The sequence below is a fragment of the Balaenoptera ricei genome, chromosome 5 (genome assembly GCF_028023285.1).
Source record: "Balaenoptera ricei isolate mBalRic1 chromosome 5, mBalRic1.hap2, whole genome shotgun sequence".
Lineage (NCBI taxonomy): Eukaryota > Metazoa > Chordata > Mammalia > Artiodactyla > Balaenopteridae > Balaenoptera > Balaenoptera ricei.
Genome location: NC_082643.1, coordinates 82619947 through 82640941, shown reverse-complemented (window position 1 = coordinate 82640941; position 20995 = coordinate 82619947).

Genomic DNA, 20995 nt, shown 5'->3' with positions numbered 1-20995 from the left:
ACACCACCTACGTTCTCCACCTGCCCCAACCCTCCCATCCTTCAGATCTCAGAACACATACCTCATTTCCTCTCACGGTTTTCTGGTTTTCTCTGCTTTCTCAACTTATACAGGCCCCTTTCTGTGCCAAGGGCCGACAACAGGTTACACCGCGGCGCCACCTTGAACCTGCGTGGTGCGTGTGTACGCGGCGCGGCCGGTGCGTGGTGCGCGGTCGTGAGCGTGGTGGGCGTGGTGGGCGTGGTGCGCATGCCTGGGAAAGAACCGCGGGGTTTGTAAAGTTCCGCGAGCCGTCGTCTCAGTCCAGCCAAGTGTTCACCCCACGGGCTGGTACCCCAAGGTGACTCAGCTGTCATGTCGTTAGATCCGTGGGGCTGGAAGAGCTGACCGCCCTCTGACTCATGGAGTAACTTGTAAACAGGTAGGGAAGAGAGAGGTGGGGGCCCAGCCTTCGGCCTGTATGTCTGGGATGAGGGTCAGAGTTTCCTCACCTAAGAACCCTGCTGCTTAAAATATGGGAGGGGGACAGCAGCAGCAGCATCTCCTGGACATGTGTTTGGGATGCAGAATCTAAGTCAGAATCTGCAAGTGAATTTGCATGTTGCAGTGTGAGAAGCACAGACTAGTCGTCTTTCTGGTTCATGTGCGCATTAAAATTTGAGAAGCTCTGGCATGGGAGTTTCCCAGGATTCCAAGTAGAAGTCAGAACACCAACAACTAGCATGAATGATCGTAATAGGGTTGAGGTCAAATCCTTACTGAGTGTTCTGGAGCCACAGGTGATTCACAAAACAAAAGAGATCTCTCTGATAGTGTAACATTTGAGCTGAGCACCAGAATGGGCGAAGCCGTGGCCATAACGGTATCCAGACAATAAGCGGCAAGTATAAAGGCCCTGGAGTGGAATGTGCTCGGTGTGTGTGAAAAAACAAGGAGGCTGTGTGTCTGGGGCAGAGTGAGGGAGACTGTGATAGGAGATAGTGGGGATGGATTTTGTTGACCTTGTAGATCATGGTAAGGGCTTGGGGTAGTATCATGAGCGTAATGGGACGCCGTTGGAGGGTTTTGAGTGGAGAAGTCACATGATCTGACTTTTAACAGGTATCTCTCTAAGTGATGTGCTGAGAATAGACTGAGGGGGAAAGACAGGGAAGGCAGATCAGAGGCAACTGCATCCTGGAGAGAGATGAACAAGGTGGCTTGGAACAGGGTGGAAGCAATGGAGGTAAGGAGACATGCTTAGAACCTGCTCATATTTTGAAAGTAGAACTGGCAGGACTTGCTGATGATTGGTTGATAGTGTGTGGGAACAAGAGAAGAATCTCCCCAGGGCCATTGTGTACACCTGGTTAGATCAGCCTTCCCCGAAGACTTCATATATCCCCTTTTGAGGCTGCCACAGGCTGGGGAAGTTGTCTCTCTAACAGGAAAAGAAAAAAAAAAAAGTTCAGGAAAGTTATCTCATAAAATGATAGAAATTATGAGGGTAATTTTTAAAGTTTTATTATTTGGAAAAATGGAAAGTTGGCAACCCCTAAGTTTTTGTTATTGTTGTAATGGTAAGGGTCAATAAAATTCAAAATCTGGGAACCTCTGAAATAGAGGCTGATTTGTGAGGTCTATAGCGTTTTGTTTTTGTTTTTGCTTTTTTTTTGCCATGCTGCTCCTCCTGCCTCGCGTTGTATATTGCCTTGTACTGAGGTTACATGTCTACAAGTCAATTATCTACTGTTTTGGACAGTGACTTTTTTTCTTTTGGTACCTTGTTCAGTAACTACTTGCTGAATAAATTAATGAATGAGTGGATGACTTTCAGGAGCTAAGAGTGTGGGCTAGATGAAAAATCATTTTTGCATGGTGTTTAAGAATCATATTTTCATTAATCATAGTATAGTATATAATTAAGCCTAGGCACAGATCCTATCCAAATCTGCATTTTAATAAGGACTTATGCATTGTGAGTGTCTAACAGGAGTTTCATAATGATGATCATTCTGTGAACAACATGATTATCTTCCTCAACTTGGCTTTATAAGACTTGTCCTATGAGAAGTATGCAGAAGGACCTCATCCCACAATCAGCCTTGTGTGGGAGGTGGTCTTGCACAGTCCTGAAGAGGTGTTTCAGAAATATCCTCATCCATGAGAGGGGTTTGGGCATCAGAGGGCTACTCCAGATAAAGCTGGAGGAGAAGATAATGCTTCCTTATGCAACTATTTAAATAAACCATCATTTTTCACTAAGAGGGAGAGCAGGGTGATTGCTGTGTGCTGAAGGGGGGCGGGGGTTGATGCCACTACCAGCTAGTTCTGATTCCATTATGAGAATGTGTTAACCAGGGCTAGGAGGGCTTTAGAGCAACATCACTTCCCAACAGTTTCTTGTTTCAATGTCCAAACCTTCCATCTTTTAATTTTATTGTTTTAATGACCAAAACTTGCATCTCCAGCTTAGACATTTCTTGTGAGCTTTCAGACTCATAAATCCAAATGGCTATTCAACAGCTCTATTCAAATTATTCAGAGTCATCCTAAAATACTAAATATTTTCAGGTCTTATGGCCTCAAAATTCACAGAGCCTCTTCTTGATGTCTCCAATTCCCATGGTTGGCAGGAACAATTACCTCATTCTTTGCTCAAGCTGGGAATCCTTCTTAACTCTCTTGTTCATTTTTCACATCCAGGGTAGTAAGAAGAATTGTAGGCTTTGTCTCCTAAAAGTCTCTTGAATCTCTCAGATGGTCAGCAGCTTCATTGCTGAACCTTTAATCCCCCTCTAACCCAGTATCATCTCTCGGTGGTTCTCCCATGATAGCTGGTCTTCCCAAACCACCATGGTCTCCTGCAATCCTGTCTCCATGCTCTTAGACTTTAGGTTTGAGCAGCAGGGACTTCCTTGACCCAAGTATCCAAAAGAGCCACACAGCCGACCCTATATAACCCTATATTCTGCTATATAAGTTTCATATAGCTGTTGTAACAAATTATCACAAACTTGGTGGCCTGAAACAACAGAAATTTATTTTCTCATCATTCTGGAGATCAGAAGTCCAAAATCAGTATCACAGGACCAAAATCAAAATGTTCACAGGGTCACACTCCCTCTGCATGCTCTAGGGGAGAATCCATTCTTTGCTTCCTACATCGTCTGGTGGCTGTCAGCATTCCTTGGCTTATGTTCACAACACTCCAGTCTCCAAGGTCAGAATCTTCAAATCTCTCTCTGCTCCATTTTCATATTACCTATTCCTGTGTGTATGTCAAATCTCTCTCTATCTTCCTCTTTTAAGGTTACAATTAATTGCCTTTATTACCAGCTTGCTTAGATAATCCAGGATAATCTCCCCATTTCAAGATCTGTAATCACATCATTAAAGACTTCCCCTCTCCTTTTTTGACCATAAAAGTTAACATTCAAGCATACAAAAATGGAATCAGGCAGCCACTGAGGATCCGGGATCAGACATATTCCTGCACCACTGAGGACATGAACTTTCTTTGAACTGTACCAAACCCAAGGACACCACAAGCCATATTCAGGATGACATCTGTAAGCTGCAGCCTTATGGTCTCAAGGTTCCTCCTTGTAACTATGCAGTCATTTCAGACTCCAACCAACTGTTGCTTAACAAGAACCCTCACTTCTTACCAGCTCCAATTATAATTATTGACAAACAACTTATGAAACAAACTGTGGCCTTGCAGCTTTTGCCTTTATAGCTTCCCCCATTTCGTAGTCTGGGGGAACACAATCTAAGTGCTTCTTGAATCTGTGTCTCTGGGGCAGCAGTCCTAACAAGTCCCCCAATAAACACCTCTTTATTTTAATCAGGTCTCCATTTCTGAAATTTTGGTGAACATAGCTGGCGTAGTTGGCAGGATCTGGAGTGACCCCCTACTCAGCAGTCCAGCACCTTTTCTGACTCTGTGTATGGTACCTACACGAACCCATTGTGTCCAGCCTTCTCTTCAGTTGCATCAGAGCTGCAAGGTGAGTGCTCCTGGATCCGAACCTCCCATTTGGTTGAGGTTCAGGTCCTTATTTGAGGATTTCTTTTAGGTTTTTCTATCTCAAGATTCGGGTTCAAGGTTTTTCCACCTTGTGATTCAGGTTCCAGGTTTTCTGTCTTCACCGCTTGGTAAGAGATTTGGGTTTCAGGATTTCTTTCTACTTTTAGTGAGTTCTCAGAATAATGAGAAGTTGTTACAGGAAGAATTTAAAGGAAGATGCACCCCCCCGTGCCCCACCGAGGAACCTCAGCCGGCTTTATATTTAACACCTGTGGACCCCTGTCCTGTAACTATTTATCTAAATGGGTCCATTTAACCCGGGACTATTTAAATTTACATTGTCCAAGGTGGGGAGTTCTCAAAATTCCCAAATTAGTCTATCTTCATACACCACTAGAAAAAATATCAGAGTTAGACAAAATGAGTTGAAGCATATTTTAATTGGTATCTAGAGGACTCTAAGCTTAACATTGAGAAAATTACTTTCCTCCCAACTGTAGATGAAAAGTTGACTCAGACTGTTTCTAAGCTTAAGAAATCAAGTGAACTTCCTCACCCTCTCCAGTCCTCTCCCAAATTCTGTACCTTCTCCATCCCTTTACTTACCTCTTTCCAATGAAGGGTACCTTGATTGTGAACAAGCAGTCTGTAGGGTTTTGAAGGCAGGAGACCATATGATTAGATATAGTTTAATGCCAGTGAAGTCCTGTTTTGGGAGGTGGATTAGAGGGTACTTATTATATTGTTAAAAATACATACATATATACATGGAATATATATGCTATGCAGGGATCAGTGATGAGCTTGTGAGACTGTACCATGAACTAAGGAGTGTATTTATGCAGTTCTGAGCAATTGAGATTAAAAACAAGGGTACTCTAAACTGCATTTGTATATACATACACTCACATACATATGTACACACCCCCTCCACATACAATACACACATACATTCACTATTATGTAGCATTTGAATATAAAAATTTAAAAATACCCTTTACAATAGCAGCCCAAAACATGAAATACTGAGGGATAAATTTAACAAAATGTAAGACTTCCATAGTGAAAACTATGAAACATTGCTGGGAGAAATAAAAGAAAAACCTAAAAAAATAGAAATATATATGGTATAGATAGAAATTCAATACTGTGAAAATGTCAGTTCTCTTCAGATTTATCTATCAATGCAGTGCAACCCCAATCTAAATCTCTAGGTTTTTGAAAACATAAATTTACAAGCTGATTCTGAAATTTTTATAGAAATTCAAAGGATCTATAGTTAGAAGTAAAATTGATTAGATATTGGGTATATGGATTTTTACCTCATTAGGTAGTAAATAAATGATAGTTATTTTCCAAAGTTATAGCAATTTACACTTTCACCAACAGTAAGGAGAGTCCCCACTGCTTGGAACTTTCTTGCTAATACACGATATCAGACCTGATAGATATATAATAGTATCTCTTTGTAATTTAAATTTGAATTTCCCTGATTTCTAATATTACACATCCTTTTTAGCTTATTGGCCATTAGACTTTCTTTTTCGGTGGTTCTTTCATTTTTTTCTTTGTAATAGATACAAAGAAACTTCTAAAATCTTTGATTACTTAGTGTTCTGTCAGTTATATGTGTCATCAGTTATTATTGTAATAATAATGTTGCATAACAAACAAAAATCCGTCTTTAGTGGCATACAAAATAAACATATATTTACCCCATCAGTTTGAGAGTTGGATACCTAGGCTAGGCACACTGGCACTTTCCGTGTCTTTGCTAGGTTCATCTACACATCTAGCAGTCTGACAGGATTTGGCTGATCTATTAATATAAAATAATCCATGTATTAATATATTATTTAATTAATCACTCTTTTATTTAATACTTAGTTTAGTTTCTAATTGTTTGCTATTATTAGCAGAGCTATAATGAATATTCTTAGAAATTTTGCACATTCTGAATTATAAGTTCTTTTTTTTTTAACCAGGGTAATTGATTTTATTTAATTCATCTATGCATCCAGCAGAAATTATGTATTTTGAACCTATTATATATCAGTAGGGAAAATGAGGAACATAAAAAATTATGCATGTCAAAATCCTTGCCCTAGAAGAAGAGATATATAGGATATATATTAAGTATATGCTCCAGAGAAACTCTTGTACATATATAATAGAATGTGTTCATAACAACATTGTTAATAATAACAAACACTGGAATCCAACAAAAGGCCTGTTGATACTATATTAGACTGATATATTGTAGTATAGCTATTCATCAGAATACTATACAACAGTGAAAATGACCAAACTACAGAAAGATGAGTCATGATGGTTAAACTGCACAAATAAATTGTTTAGTATAATAACAGTTGTAAAAGAATGAAAAAGAGTGTTTTGATTTAAATAAAATTTTAAAATATGAAAATTTAATGTACTTGATGAATTCATACCTAGGTTTTAAAAAAACTATAAAGAAAAAGCATAAGAATAGTCATCTCAAAATTCACAACAGTGGCAGTAGATAGGGAAATGCTGTGGAATGGACCATGTTGAGTGGCTCTAAGTTACTGCAATGCATATTTCTTAACTTGAGTCATGTATAATTTATAGATAACCAAAAAGAAAAGAAAGTAAGTAGTTATTGACATTCCTTTACTATATAGAATTATAGAGGAAAATTGCATTTCAGGAAGGGAAAAAAAGAAAAAGAAATTCAAAGAATATAGATTAAATTATTTAAAAAGAAAAGCAAATTTTGTGTACTTAACTACTTCAAAATTTTATATAAAGCAAGAGAGATGAAGACATACTGTATTTATGTAAGAATAGACAAAATAAATCAGTGGAACAAAGTGGAAGTTCCATAAATAAACTGACACATATATGATGAAATGATTTTTCAGCAAAATGCCAAAGCAATTCAATGGGAAAATAATTTTTGTTTTTCTAAAAATGGTGTGGAAACAAGTGGATATCCATATGACAGGGAAAGACAGAATCTCGGCTAACACCTCACATCACACAAAAAAGTTATTTCAAGATCAATCATAGACCTCATCATAAAAACTAAAAATATAAATCTTATAGAAGAAAAACTAGGAAAATATTTTCATGGCTTTGTGGTTACACATAAATTTGTTAGAGAAACCATAGAAGGCACTAACCATGAAAAGGTTGTTGATAAATTGGACCTTATCAAAAGTTAAAACTTTGACTCATTAAAAGACATTATTGTGAAACTTAGTATGTCAGCCATAGATTAGGAGAAAATATTCAACTATATCATCAAGGGAATGGTTTCAAGAAACAAACATACAGAAAACCCTGCTAAAATTCAATAATAAAAAGACAGCCTAATTTAAAAGTAAAAGCCTTGAACAAATACTTTACAAAATAAGATCTATGGCCAATAAGCTCATGAAAAGATGCTCAGCATCATTAACCATTAGGGAAATTCAGATTAAAACCATTATGAGATATGACTGCACAATTACTAGAGTGGCTAAAATGAAAAAAAAATGGTGACCATATCAAGTATTGCAGAGGTTGTAGAGCAACTGGAACCCTCATACATTACTGGTGGGGGTCTAAAATGATATAACCACCTTGGAAACCATTTGGTAGTTTCTTAAAAATTTAAACTTATATATAGCCTGTGCCTCACAACTCAATTCCTAGAGAGAGATGAGATATATGTCCACAGTAGCCTTACACAGAACTGTTTATTGCAGCTTTAATCATACTAATTCAAAGCTAGAAACAACTAAAATGTCCATAAGCATGTGAAAGGGTAACCAAATTGTAGTATTTCCATTCAGTAGAATACTATCAATACTTAGTTAGGACAAGGTACCCAGATATTTGATAAACACTAGCATAGGTGTTGCCGCAAAGGTATTTTATAGATGAGATTAACATTTAAATCAGTAGACTTTGAGTAAAGCATATTTTCCACCACAATGTGGGTGGGTCTCATCCAATCAGTTGAAGGCCTTAAGAGAAAAAACTGACAACTCCCAGGAAAAGGTAATTTTTCCTGCAGTCTGTCTTGGGATTTGAGCTGCAACATCAACTTTTCCCTGGATCTCCAGCCTGCTAGCCCACAACTGCATGAGCCGATTTGTTAAAATAAAGCTTTGTCTTAGATCTAAGTATCTATCTATTAGGCAAACGATTTTATATATAATTATTATCATTATTATATACACTCATCATGTTGGTTCTCCAGTTTCTGTTGAGTCTAATATAGATTTTGGTACCAGAAGTGGTTCCAGAGGAACAGAATCTTAAGGATGAGTTTTCTGAATTGGTTCTGGAGATTCTGGAATTGTTTCTCTGATCTGTTAGATTTAAAGACACTAAGACTATTTTCAGTAGTAAAAAGAGCACTGATAGTCCATAGTGTGATGTGGCAATAGACATATGCAAAATATCACCATTGGATACTCCAAATACTTTATAAGAGGTAAGCATCTAGGTGACCATATATAGGATACCTTTGGACATTTTTGTCAAACATGTAGAATGAGAATGGCTTGTTGCTCCTAACTTCACTAGGCAAAGTGGGGAAAGAAAAGGATGAGTTTAGGAATTCAAATTCCCAGCTCAAGTGCTACATATGTGACCTGAAAGCTTCTATGTTTTCCCTGAAAGAGTCCCTTATCTCTTGTAGCCAGATAGGTGAGATTGCTGAAAGCCAAACCCAGAATCTTTTCCTGCAAGCAGCTGAATTACAATCAAATCGAATTCCCAGCCTTTCAGGGTGCCTAATGTTAAAGTGAATGCATTGATTAGGAAGGAATGGGATCCTTAAAACTGAAATGGGGACACATGAAAAGATCCTGATGAGGTTGAGGACGTCGAAGCCTTAAATTCCGATGTGTCTTCTTCGCCTATAGGATTAGACAAACCACTGCTGTCTGAGGGTATTAACTGTGCTTTGCCTGAGAAAACTTGAATGGCCTCCCCTGAGGTATTTGCCTTGCAAGACCCAGCCGGTTCTCCTCAGGACCCACCCCCACTACTCTTCTTTTCTTCTAGGCCAAAAACTAGACTCAAATCCCAGCAGGCCCCTAAGGGTATGATAAAAAGTGTGACCCATGAGGAAGGGTGCTACACTCCAAAATAACTGCATGATTTTTCCAATGTGTATAGACAGAAAGCCAGGGAGTAGCTATAGGAATGAATATTAAGGGTATGTGATAATGGTGGAAGGAACTTGAAGTTGGATCAGGTTGAATATAAGGCCATTAAACAGAGATTCTGGGTTTAATGTTGCAGCTTAGGGTGTTAGAAAGATCTGTAATGTTTTGTTAGGCTGAATTGACTGAAACAAACACCAAAAGATGACCCATACTAAATAAATTAAAATGCCAGACCTCCCTTGGTAATTGTAGAGGAAGGGATTCAACGGCTTAGCAAGATTGTAATGTTAGAACGGATTCATCATTTAAGATCCACCCTAAGAGAGTCTAGAGGACATACCTTTTACCTTGACAGTGAAAATAAATTTGTGAAGGGTACCTCAGTGTCACGGAGCTTCAGCTCTGATTGCTCTTCTTGTATGTCACAAATTACAGCAGGAACTGCTGCCACTGAATTGAGAAGCATGAATGAAATGGATTAATTGGATCCCAGGGTGGGAGGAGCCAGGTGGCAGCACTCAATTGCCAGAATTAAAAGAAGTGTGATTACCATAATGGACAATAGAGTCAACACAGCAACCTGAATAATCTGAGGTGCAGAGAGCTATGGTGCTGGCAAGTTGATCACAGTGTTTCTAGGAGTGAAATAGATAGGAAGCCTAAGTTCTTACTTGCACTATATAAGGGGAAGGGTTCTAGATCAAATGAACAAAGTTCTAACTTGAATCATAAAAAGAAAGTCATGGTCTGTCAATAAATTCCCAGATTAGAGCAAGTTTGTAGATCCAAAATTTCTTGAATAAAGGGGGGAAGCCAAGTGCCCCTGAAGAACTCTGCTACACTGCCAAAAATTTATACCATTATTCTTTCTCCCATCCTTCACCAAAAGGACCTATGACTTTTTACCAATGTAACTGTGCATTGGAGAAAAGGAAATCATCAGAAATTTCAGAGATTACTGGACATTGGTTCTGACTGGCACTAATTCCAGGAGACCCAAAACATCTCTGTGGTCCACCAGTCAAAGTATGCCCTTATGGAGGTCAGGTAATCAATGGAGTTTTAGCTCAAGACCATTCCACAGTGGTGCTGGTAGGTTCCTGATCCTATCTTGCAGTTATCTCCCCAGTTCTGGAATGCATCATTGGCATAGACATAAGTAGCAACTGGCAGAATCCCCACATTGGTTCCCTGAGCTGTGGATTGAGGACAGTTATGGTGGGAAAGCCCAAATGGAAACCATTAGAACTGCTTCAACTTATAAAAAATAGTAAGCCAAAAGCAATACCAAATTCCTGGAAGGATTGCAGAAATCAGTGCCACCATCAAGCACTCAAAGAATGCAGGGATGGTTACTGCATCCCAATTCAACTCGCCTATTTGGCCATGAAGAAGACAGATGGATCTGAGAGCATGGCAGTGGTTTATTGTAAACTTAACCAGGTGGTGATTCTAAATGCACCTGCTGTAACAGATGTGATTTAATTGCTTGAGCAAATTAACACATCCCCTGGTACTTGGTATGTAGCTGTTGATCTACCACACGCCTTTTTTTCCATTTGTCTGTAAGGCTCATCAGAAGCATTTTGTTTTCAGATAGTAAGGCTAGCAATACACCTTCACTGTCCTACCTCAAGAGTGTATCAATTCTCCTGCCCTGTGTCATAATTTATATCACAGGGATCTTGACTGCCTTTCCCTTCCACAAGATAGCACGCTTGTCCATTATATTGACAACATTTATGCTGATTGGACCTACTGAGCAAGAAGTAGCAAGTACTCTAGACTTATCATTAAAATATTTGTATGTCAGAGGAAGGGAAATAAATCTGAAAAAAATTCAGGGGCCTTATACCTCAATGCAAATCTAGGAATTCCCTGGCAGTTCAGTGGTTAGGACTCGGCACTTTCACTGCCTTGGCCCTGGGTTTGATCCCTGGTCGGGGAACTAAGATCCTGCAAGCCAAAAAAAAAAAAAGAAAATTTGAGGAGCCCAGTGATGTGGGGCATGTTTAGATAGATATCCCTTCTAAGGTGAAGCGTGAGTTATTGCATCTGGCCTCTACTACAGCCAAGAGGGAAGCACAACACTTAGTGGGCCTCTTTGGATTTTGGAGGCTACATTTTCCTTATCTGGGTGTTCTACTCTGATCTATTTACTGAGTGATCCAAAAATCTGCCAGTTTTGAGTGGGGCCAAGAACTAAGGCTCTGCAACAGGTTCAGATGGTTGTGCAAGCATCACAAGATCTACCAAATCCAGTGGTGTTTGAAGTGACAGTGGCAGATAGGGAAGCTGTTAGGAGCCTTTGGTGGGCCCCTATGAGTAAATAGTAGCACAGACCCTTAGGATTTTGGAGCAAAGCTCTGCCATCCTCTGTAGATAACTACTATCTTTTTGAGAAACAGCTCTTGACCTTTTACTGGGCCTTAGTAAAGACTGAAGCCTTATCCATGGGCACCAAATTACTTTCCAACCTGAGCTCCTATCAAGAATTGGGTGTTATCTGACACACCAAGTCATAAAGTTGGGCATACACAGCAGCACTCCATCATCGAATGGAAGGGGTATGTATGAGATCAAGCTCAAGCAGGTGCTAAAGGCACAAGTAATTTACATTAAGAAGTGGCTCAAATGCCAATGATCCTCACTCCTGCTACACTACGTTCTCTCTCCTAATCTGCACCTATGGCTTCATGGGGTGTTCCCTACAATCAGTTGATGGAAAAGTATAGAAAAGTCATGCCTGGTTTACAGATTTTTCTATGTGAAATGTAGGCACCACCCAGAAATGGACAGCTGTAGCACTATAGCCCCTTTCTGGAATGTTCCTAAAAGACAATTGAAAGGAAACCCTCTCAATGGGCAGAACTTTAAGGACTACTCCTGGTTGTTCATTTTGCGTGAAAGTAGAAATGGCCAGGCAGACATTTATATACTGATTTATGGGCTATGGACAATGATTTGACTTGGAAGAAACATATTTGGAAAATTGATAACAAGGAGGTCTGGGGAAGAGGTATATGGATAGAGCTCTCTGAATGGGCAAAGGATGTGAAATATTTGTGTCCCATGTGAATGCTCACTAAATAATGACTCCAGAAAAAAATGATTTTGATAATTGAGTGGATAGGATGATCTGTTTTTTGGATGTCAGTCTCTTTCTGTAGGTACTCTTGTCATTGCCCAATAGCTCATGAACAAAGTGGTTATGTTGGAAGGGATGGGAGTTATACATGGGCTCAGCAACATGGGACTTCCACTTGCCAAGGCCAGCCTGGCTACAGCCACTGTTGAGTACCGATCTGCTAGTAGAGACTGACTGACACTGAGTCTCTGGTATGGCACCATTAACAAGGGTTATCAGCCAGCTGCCAGGTGGCAGGTTGCTTACATTGAATGACTTCCATCATAGAAGGGACAGCACTTTGTTCTTGCTAAAACAGACACTTGCTCTGGACATGTATTTTCTTCTTCTGCCTGCAAAACTGCTGTCTGTTGACTTATAGAATGCTTTATCCTCTGTCATGGTATTCTATGCAACATTGTTTCTGATCAAGGAACTCACTTCACAATGAATAGTATCACAGTGGGTCCAAAATCATGGAATTCACTGGTCTTACCATGTTCCCTACCATTCTGAAGACACTGGATTAAATGTAATGGTGTAATAGCTTTCGAAGAATCAGTTACACCACCAAGCAGGTGGCAATATCAGGGCAGGGCAATGTCTTCCTGAAGGCCGTATACACTCTAAATCAGTATAGCCACAATGCATGGGTCCAGAAACCAAGGGGTGGAAATTGGAGTGGCAGTACTCACTCTTACCCCTAGTAACTCACCCGTAAAATAAGTCACTTCCTGTTCCTGTAGTCTTATGATTTACTGAACTAGAGGTCTTAGTTCCAAAGTGAAGGAGGCTTCTATCAGGAGGCACGACAATGATTCCATTAAACTGGAAGTTAAAATTGCCACCTAGCCACTTTGGGCTCCTCATGCCTCTGAATCAACAGACAGAAAAGAGTATTACTGTAGTGGTTGAAGTAATTAATTCTCACTCCCAAGAGGTAATTGGATTGCTACTACACAATGAAAATAAGGAAGAGGATGTCAAGAATACAGAGATCCCTTAGGGTACCTCTTAGCATTACCTTGCCCTGTGATTAAAGTCAATGGATAACTATTACAACAACCCAGTTCAGGCAGGACTACTAATGACCCAGACCCTTTAAGAATGTAGGTTTGGGTAAAGAACCATGATCAGTTGAGGACGAAGAGTATACAGAATGGGTAGTGGAAAAAGTTATAAATACCAGCTACAATCATGTAACAAGTTACAGAAATGATGACTATAATAGTTATGAGTATTTTTCCTTATTTTATTATGAAAATTTCTTATGTGTATACACACATACATATACATATATAGATATATCTTTGCTTTCTTTCCTCTTATTCTGCTATCATGTAAAATAGAATATAACTTTATATCACAGTATTTAAGTATCATTAATTTTATAACACAGTATTTAAGTTATTACAGGATATCAAGAATAAAAGTAATGAACAAAGGACTTTGCATCCTCTTCTGGGGAAAAGGTAGCGCATTTTCACAGTTTGCAGGATAGTTGTATCATGCTCGGTGGAAGCATAAACTTGCTTTTGTCTTTGTTTGGAGATTAGGTGTCGTTAATGTAATGTGCACAGGTTCCAAGCTAATAAAGAGTGGACTTGTGTTGGTTACTTTTATGTGTCAACTTCGCTAGACCATGGCATTCAGATATTTGACCAAACATGTTTAGATATTGCTGTGAAAGTATTTTTTGGATGAGACTGACATTGAAATGAGTAAACTGAGTAAAGCAGATTAACTTCCATAAGGTGGGTGGGCCTTATCCAGTCAGTTGAAGGGCTTAAGAAAAAGATCAACCTCTCCTGAGGAGGAGGGAGTTCTGCCAGCAAACTCCTTGAGGACTCAAACTGTAGTATCAAGAATGTCTGAGTCAGTCCATCAAGTACAGCATCCTGACTATTGGAGTTGCTGGATGAAGACAAGGATAAATGGAGGGATAAGGTAAGGAGAAAATTATAAATATTAATTATTGCCTTGGGGCTAATTTCAGAAAGGAGAAATGTAGGTACTAGTTAAATGTGTTATTTCATTTGTTATGTGCATATTTATATTTGTTAATCAATTTTCCCTTTCCCTCTTCTCTCTTTCTTCTGTAACTGTATTCAGGGGATGAATTGTTATTAAATATATAATTTAGTCCTTATTTACAGTGTCACAGGATTGTAACTGAATTTAGGGAGGAGTGAACATTAGCCAGAGAAAGGTACAGTGACTAATGAAACATTATCTCTTACCTTTAGGTGAAAGGGCAAATGGATTTCATTTTTATGAAGTAAAATAGTGTTTCTTTAGACAAGGATATATTGGGTTGGCCAAAAAGTTCGGTTGGGTTTTACCATAACATCTTACGGGAAAACCCGAATGAACTTTTTGGCCAACCCAGCGGTTTTGTTGTCATTGTTGTCTTCCATATGGTGACTATGTACATGTATGTTGAGTGCTCAAAATAGTGAAAGTAAAGTGTATTCTATGGATTAGCTTACTCCGTATCTATTCTTCTTCAACATTGTCTTTCAGTAAAACAATATTTCTCAGGCTTCCTTTTCACTAAGGTAGGGTTCTAGATATGGTCTAGGTTAGGCCAAGCAGTAGCCCCGACATACAACCTGGAAAGAAGACGTGAGCAACGTGGAACACTGGATGTCAATGGGAGATGCGTATTTCTTCTAGGCATACTGCTAGAACTATTTGGTTCTTTTAGTTCACTTCCAGTGGAGGGTCACTATTTGGTCTATAGTATCATAAATGGCAAGTGAAACAGCATGACAGTAGTGGTTTTCTGATAGAATAGTCTTGTAGTATGGAAGAATATTGTTGGCTGCAATGGATTTTTCAAAGACTACTTAAACTAATACATCTGTTTCTGCTAAAACCATCTAGAAAGGTGAGGATATCTGTAACTCAGAAACTTAAGCAACATAGAGTGAATCAATTTTCTATATTATATGTTTTCTATATTATAATAACTGAGAATCTTTATTTAAGAAGCATACTAATTGGAAATGCAAACCAAAACCACAATGAGATATCACCTCACCCCTGTGAGGATGGCTATTATCAAAAAGATAAAATATAACAACTGTTGGTGAGGATGTAGAGAAAAGCATATCCTTGTGCACAGTTGGTAGAAGTGTAAGTTGATGCAGCCACAATGGAAAACAGTATGGATGGTCCTCAGAAAATTAAAAAGAGTACTACCGTATGATCCACAAATCCCACTTCTATGTATTTATCTGAAGGAAACAAAATCAGTATCTAGAAGAGATCTCTGCACACCAAATGTTCATTACAGCATTATTCACAATAGCCAAGTTATGGAAACATCCTAAGTGTCCAGTGGATGGATGGATCAAGAAGATGCAGTTTGTATGTATGTGTATATGTATACATATATACATACAATTAAATATTATTCAGCCTTGATAAAGAATGAAATCCTGACATTTGTGACATCATAGATGAACCTGGAGGGCGTTATGCTTAGTGAAGTAAACCAGATAAAGACAATACTATGTGGTCTCCAAAAACAAAAACAAAAACTGATTTCATAGATACAGAGAATAGAATGGTAATTTCTATGGGGCTTACGGGGAGAGGAAATGGGGAGATGTAAGTCAATCAGTATAAACTTACAGTTATAAGATGAATAAGTTCTAAGGATCTAATGTATAGCATGGTGACTATAGTTAATAATATGGCATTGTATTCTTAACATTCACTGAGAGTGGATCTTAAACATTCTCACCAAAAAAAAAAAAAAAAAGAAAAAAGTTAGCTATGTGAAGCAATAGATGTGTTAATTATTTTGATCTTAGTAATCATTTCACAATGTATATGTATATCAAATCATAATGTACACTTAAATATATACAATTATATTGGTCAATTATTCCTTAGTAAAGCTGGAGGGGGGAAGAAACATCAAAGGGCAAAGCATGTTTTAAGACTATTGTAGTCCATGTACAAGTTCCTTTTATTTTGTTGACTTTTAAATTTAGTCATCTTCATAAACCTTTTAAGCTAACTTTCTCATGACTTAAATTCACCTGGCAGCCAATTTCCAAAAAGCAATCACATAGCAGCATTTCATTTTTACCAATGGATGAATACCACAGAGAAATCACAGGAGCAATTTCTTTCATTTTTCCAAACAAGTATAGCTGTTCTTACTAGAACCACTCCAGTTAAAGGTCACTTGCTATTTCGGTTAGAATGCCTCTTTTCAGAGTTATACTTCTCAGCCATTTAAATTTACTTTAAATGTGCAATTGATATCTCTGGGTACAATTATTTTACTGGAAAAGTACATAAGTATATTTATTTTCATGGCACATACAAATAATAGAATCTGTTTTAAAGGGTAACACTCAGCATCTATCATTCCACGAGAATTTGTGGGTTTTTTATTTGCAAATTATATATTTTAATAAAAATGGGTCAATAATATCTACTGATTTTAATGAAATTCTTAGAATATAGGTATCATTTCAGATTAAACTCTTCTAATGCAAAAGGATATATAGGTTGGTATAAATGTGGGTTAGGAGTAGAAGAATCTCTCCTCTTAATGGATATGAGTGTGGTGATTCTTCACATCTCAGAACATGTATCAACCACAACTCACTGACTCAGGAGCAGGACAGAATCTGATGTTTCATATTGTGGTTAAATGTTTCTAGTTGTTTGGTCACTTGAGACTAACTCCATTTTTCTATGCACTACATGTATGTAAGATTATTTGTCTCAGCTATTGTGTGGCCAGGTAATAATGCAGGGATTTTTCATCAGAATATGAGTTAGTATTGAGTATCAGGGAAAACGTGTTGTGGTTTTAAAACATGATGATTTTTGATGCTATGGTGGATGGTATTTTTTTTTCATTTTATTCCTAATGTCTTTGTTGATAGTATATAGAAATACATAACTAAATGCATATATACACACATGAAGCATACTTATATATTTATAAATATACATACATTAAATTGATTTTATATTTCCATATATCCAGGATTCTCACTGTTTAGAATTGTTAATTCTAATAGTTTTTTTCTGTATAGATTTTGTTGGATTTACCATGCTGTCATTAAGTCTTCAAATAATGATTTTTTTCATGTGCTTTTCTGGGACCTCAAATGAAATGTCAAATGTGATTCCAGACTTCAGGGGAAAGCTTAAAATATTTTACTCTTTTTGCTCTAGTAAGTTTTCTGTTAGCATTTCTATCTGATTGAGAAACATCTCTTATCTTCCAAATTCAATAAGAATTTTAATCATGATGGTGTTTAATTTTGTCAAGTACTTTTTTTAACTTTTAGAGAGGGTCACGTGATTATCTTTTTTACAATATGGTGACATCTTGTATAGATTGATTATATATTGTCACATATTAGCACTTGTAATGCTGGAATAAACTCCACTTTTTCATATTGATGAATATTATTTGCTAATATTTTATTCCGTTTCATGACTGCGTTGCGTCTTTAATTTTCTTTCCTGTAATGTTCTTATCATTTTTAGGTTACAGGGTTTTACTCCTTTATAACATGTGTTTTGAAACATTCTCTTTTTTGTTTTTCTTTGAAAGAGAATGTGGTATATTGATGTTATTTCCATGTATTTGGGGAGAAAATTAACCAGCCCATATGGGCCTGGGGTTTTATTTTTGAAATGAGTTTTAATAACAGATTAAACTATTTAAATAGATATTAGATATTTCAGATTATCTATTACTCTCATTTTAAAGTTGATTATTTTATAAAAACATTTAATCAAAATTTTCAAATTTATTGCTGTAAAATTGTTTCTATTTTTAAAATAATATTTAATGTCTTCTTGATCTATAGTAATTCCCCTTATTTAATTGTCAGTATTAAGTCTGTTCTTTTTCTCTTTCATCAGTCTAGTAGCTAGGACTTTGCAAATTGGCTTAATAGTTTCAAAAAATCAACTTTTGTCTTTGTTGATTTTTTCAGTTCTACATTTGCTTTCTATTTTATGCTTGTTTTTATCTGTGTTAGTTTCTTCTGTTTTTTACTTTGCTTTTTGTTTTCTTGCTTTTTAAGATAATAGCTTAGATCACTGATTTTTAGCCTTCATTCTTTTCTAATATGTGCATTTAAGGCTATCAAATTTCTTCTAAGCAGTATTTCAATTGTAATGCATTTTTGGGTCACATCTTCATAATTATTCAGTTCAAAATATTTTCTTGTATGAGTTTTTTGGACCCATAGATTGTTAAGAATCAAATTCTTAATTTTTAGCCATTCTTGGATTTTTTTTTTCCCATTATAGTTTAGTTACTATTTTACAGTTTAATTTTACTGACCAGAAAATGTACTTTAAATGGTTTTAATCCTTTGAAATTTACTGAAGCTATTTTCATGTCTCAGACTAAGGTATATTTTTAATTTCAATAAGAAATTTTGTTACTGTTAGGTACCATGTTCTATATATGTCAAGTAAGTCACTTATCACTTTGATTTCCAGATACAGATCTTCTGTATCAAAATTGAGATTTTCTTCTTTTGTTTAATCATCCATTGAGAAGATTAACTCTCCTACTGTCTCTTCCTTTAATGCTGTTCATTTTAGTACATTTTGGAGTAATATTATTGGTTACATTCAAAAGTATGCAAGATGACACCCTCCTAGGAGACTGATTGCATTGTCATTATGAGACATTCCTTTTTATTCTTAGTAGTGTTCCTTTCTTTAAAGTTATACTGGCAAATATTATAATAATTCTTCTAGATTTATACTGGTTATTGATTGCATGATAAAATCTTTTCAAATTTTCTATGTTTTTATATTTTGCTTATATTTCCTGTGAACCTCATATAGATGGCTTTAACTTTTAAATTTCATCTTATATTTGTGTTTTCATCAGAGTATCTATTCTTATTTATATTTAATGTAAATTCCTGGTGTATTTTTATTTAAACCTACTGTCTTACCCTTTGTTTTCTATTTGGTTCACTTGTTGAAATTGTATGCTTTCTTTCTACTTGATACTTGACTTATTCTGTGTGTGTGTGTGTGTGTATGATTTTATATTTTTAAAGTTAAACTCAAGGGATGTCACGGTTTTATTTCTTTATACAGTTATTTTTTCAGCCCCTCTTCCAATTTGTCTCTCCTTCTGAAAGAAGTAACATATCAGGTCTTAACTGAATTCTCTTTTAAGAACCCTTTTCTTTCACTTGTTTCTCTGTATTCTTTTTTTAAAGAAGTAAAATGTTGTAAAGTTTTATTAAAGGCCTTTAAGATTTATTTTTCTCCTAGACATAATCTCTGGAAGCAAATAATAAAATTTATATAATATGGAATTTAGGTTTCGTGTTCAATTTCTTTTGTTCTTATGAACATTTTAAATTGCCTTAGAGAAGAAATTTTTAAAATGTGTACAAAGTGTGCCTAACAAAATGCTGGAGTAGATAATTTCTTGATGTGACAATACTGTAACTTCCACAGAGGAATAAGTACAGAAGAGATAATATATTGGAATAAAATTGGTGGTAGGATCTCTTCAATAAGCTCCACTTAATTGACACACAGCAGCATGCTTACATCAGCAAACATTGACTCTTTTCACCATGCTCTGAGCTACTAACACCAACTGAACTGAAAGCTTATTGAATGTTGTTTGTACTTGTTCCCAAATATGGTTCACAAGTGGGATTTTACATTTTAATTACATATTTTAATAAAATATTTGATGGGCAGTTGGAATGAGAGTCTGTAAGTGAAGAGAATGTTTCATTAAATACTAAATGAATCTAAATAACTAAATATTGGGGGAAATCCAAGACAGTTAAGTTGCTAATAAGAATGGTATCAAATTAAATGTGGGCCAACACTATGAAATAAAATCCAGAAATAAAGTAATACAATTTAGATTAATTATTGTCAGTGTGTTGTTAAATGTCTTTAAGATCTAATTCTCGAAAGAAAACTAAAACTAGAAATGATAAAAGATTCATCATGGTTATGATACCACAGGACAATCAGTAAGACAGATTCAATGGAAAGACAACAATAAATAAAAGAACCCTTAGACTTACTGAAGTGTTTGACAAATAGAGAACACTGAAAATCTACTTAAGATAATATTAGCTCATTTGTGGCTTTAATCAACATGTCATGGGCTATTGACTCTATGAACAGGAACAAGTGTATCTGTTTTGGAGTAGGCTACTTTCCCAATTACAGATATTTCTATGGAAAGTATATCAGTAGGACATCCAGTGTCAGACCAACGAGAGTGAAAACATGTTTCAGTGGTTACATGTTACCAGTGTTGAAAAGCAGAATTTGTGCATCCAGCTGTTGCAACATCTCTCTTTAAAAATTTCTTTAACAAACAATAAATGCTGGAGAGGGTGTGGAGAAAAGGGAACCCTCTTACACTGTTGGTGGGAATGTAAACTGATACAGCCACTATGGAGAACAGTATGGAGGTTCCTTAAAAAACTAAAAATAGAACTACCATATGACCGAGCAATCCCACCCCTGGACATATACCCGGAGAAAACCATAATTCAAAAAGATACATGCACCCCAATGTTCATTGCAACACTATTTACAGTAGCCAGGACATGGAAGCAACCTAAATGTCCATCAACAGAAGAATGGATAAAGAAGATATGGTACATATCTGGACAATGGAATATCACTCAGCTATAAAAAGGAACAAAATAGTGCAAT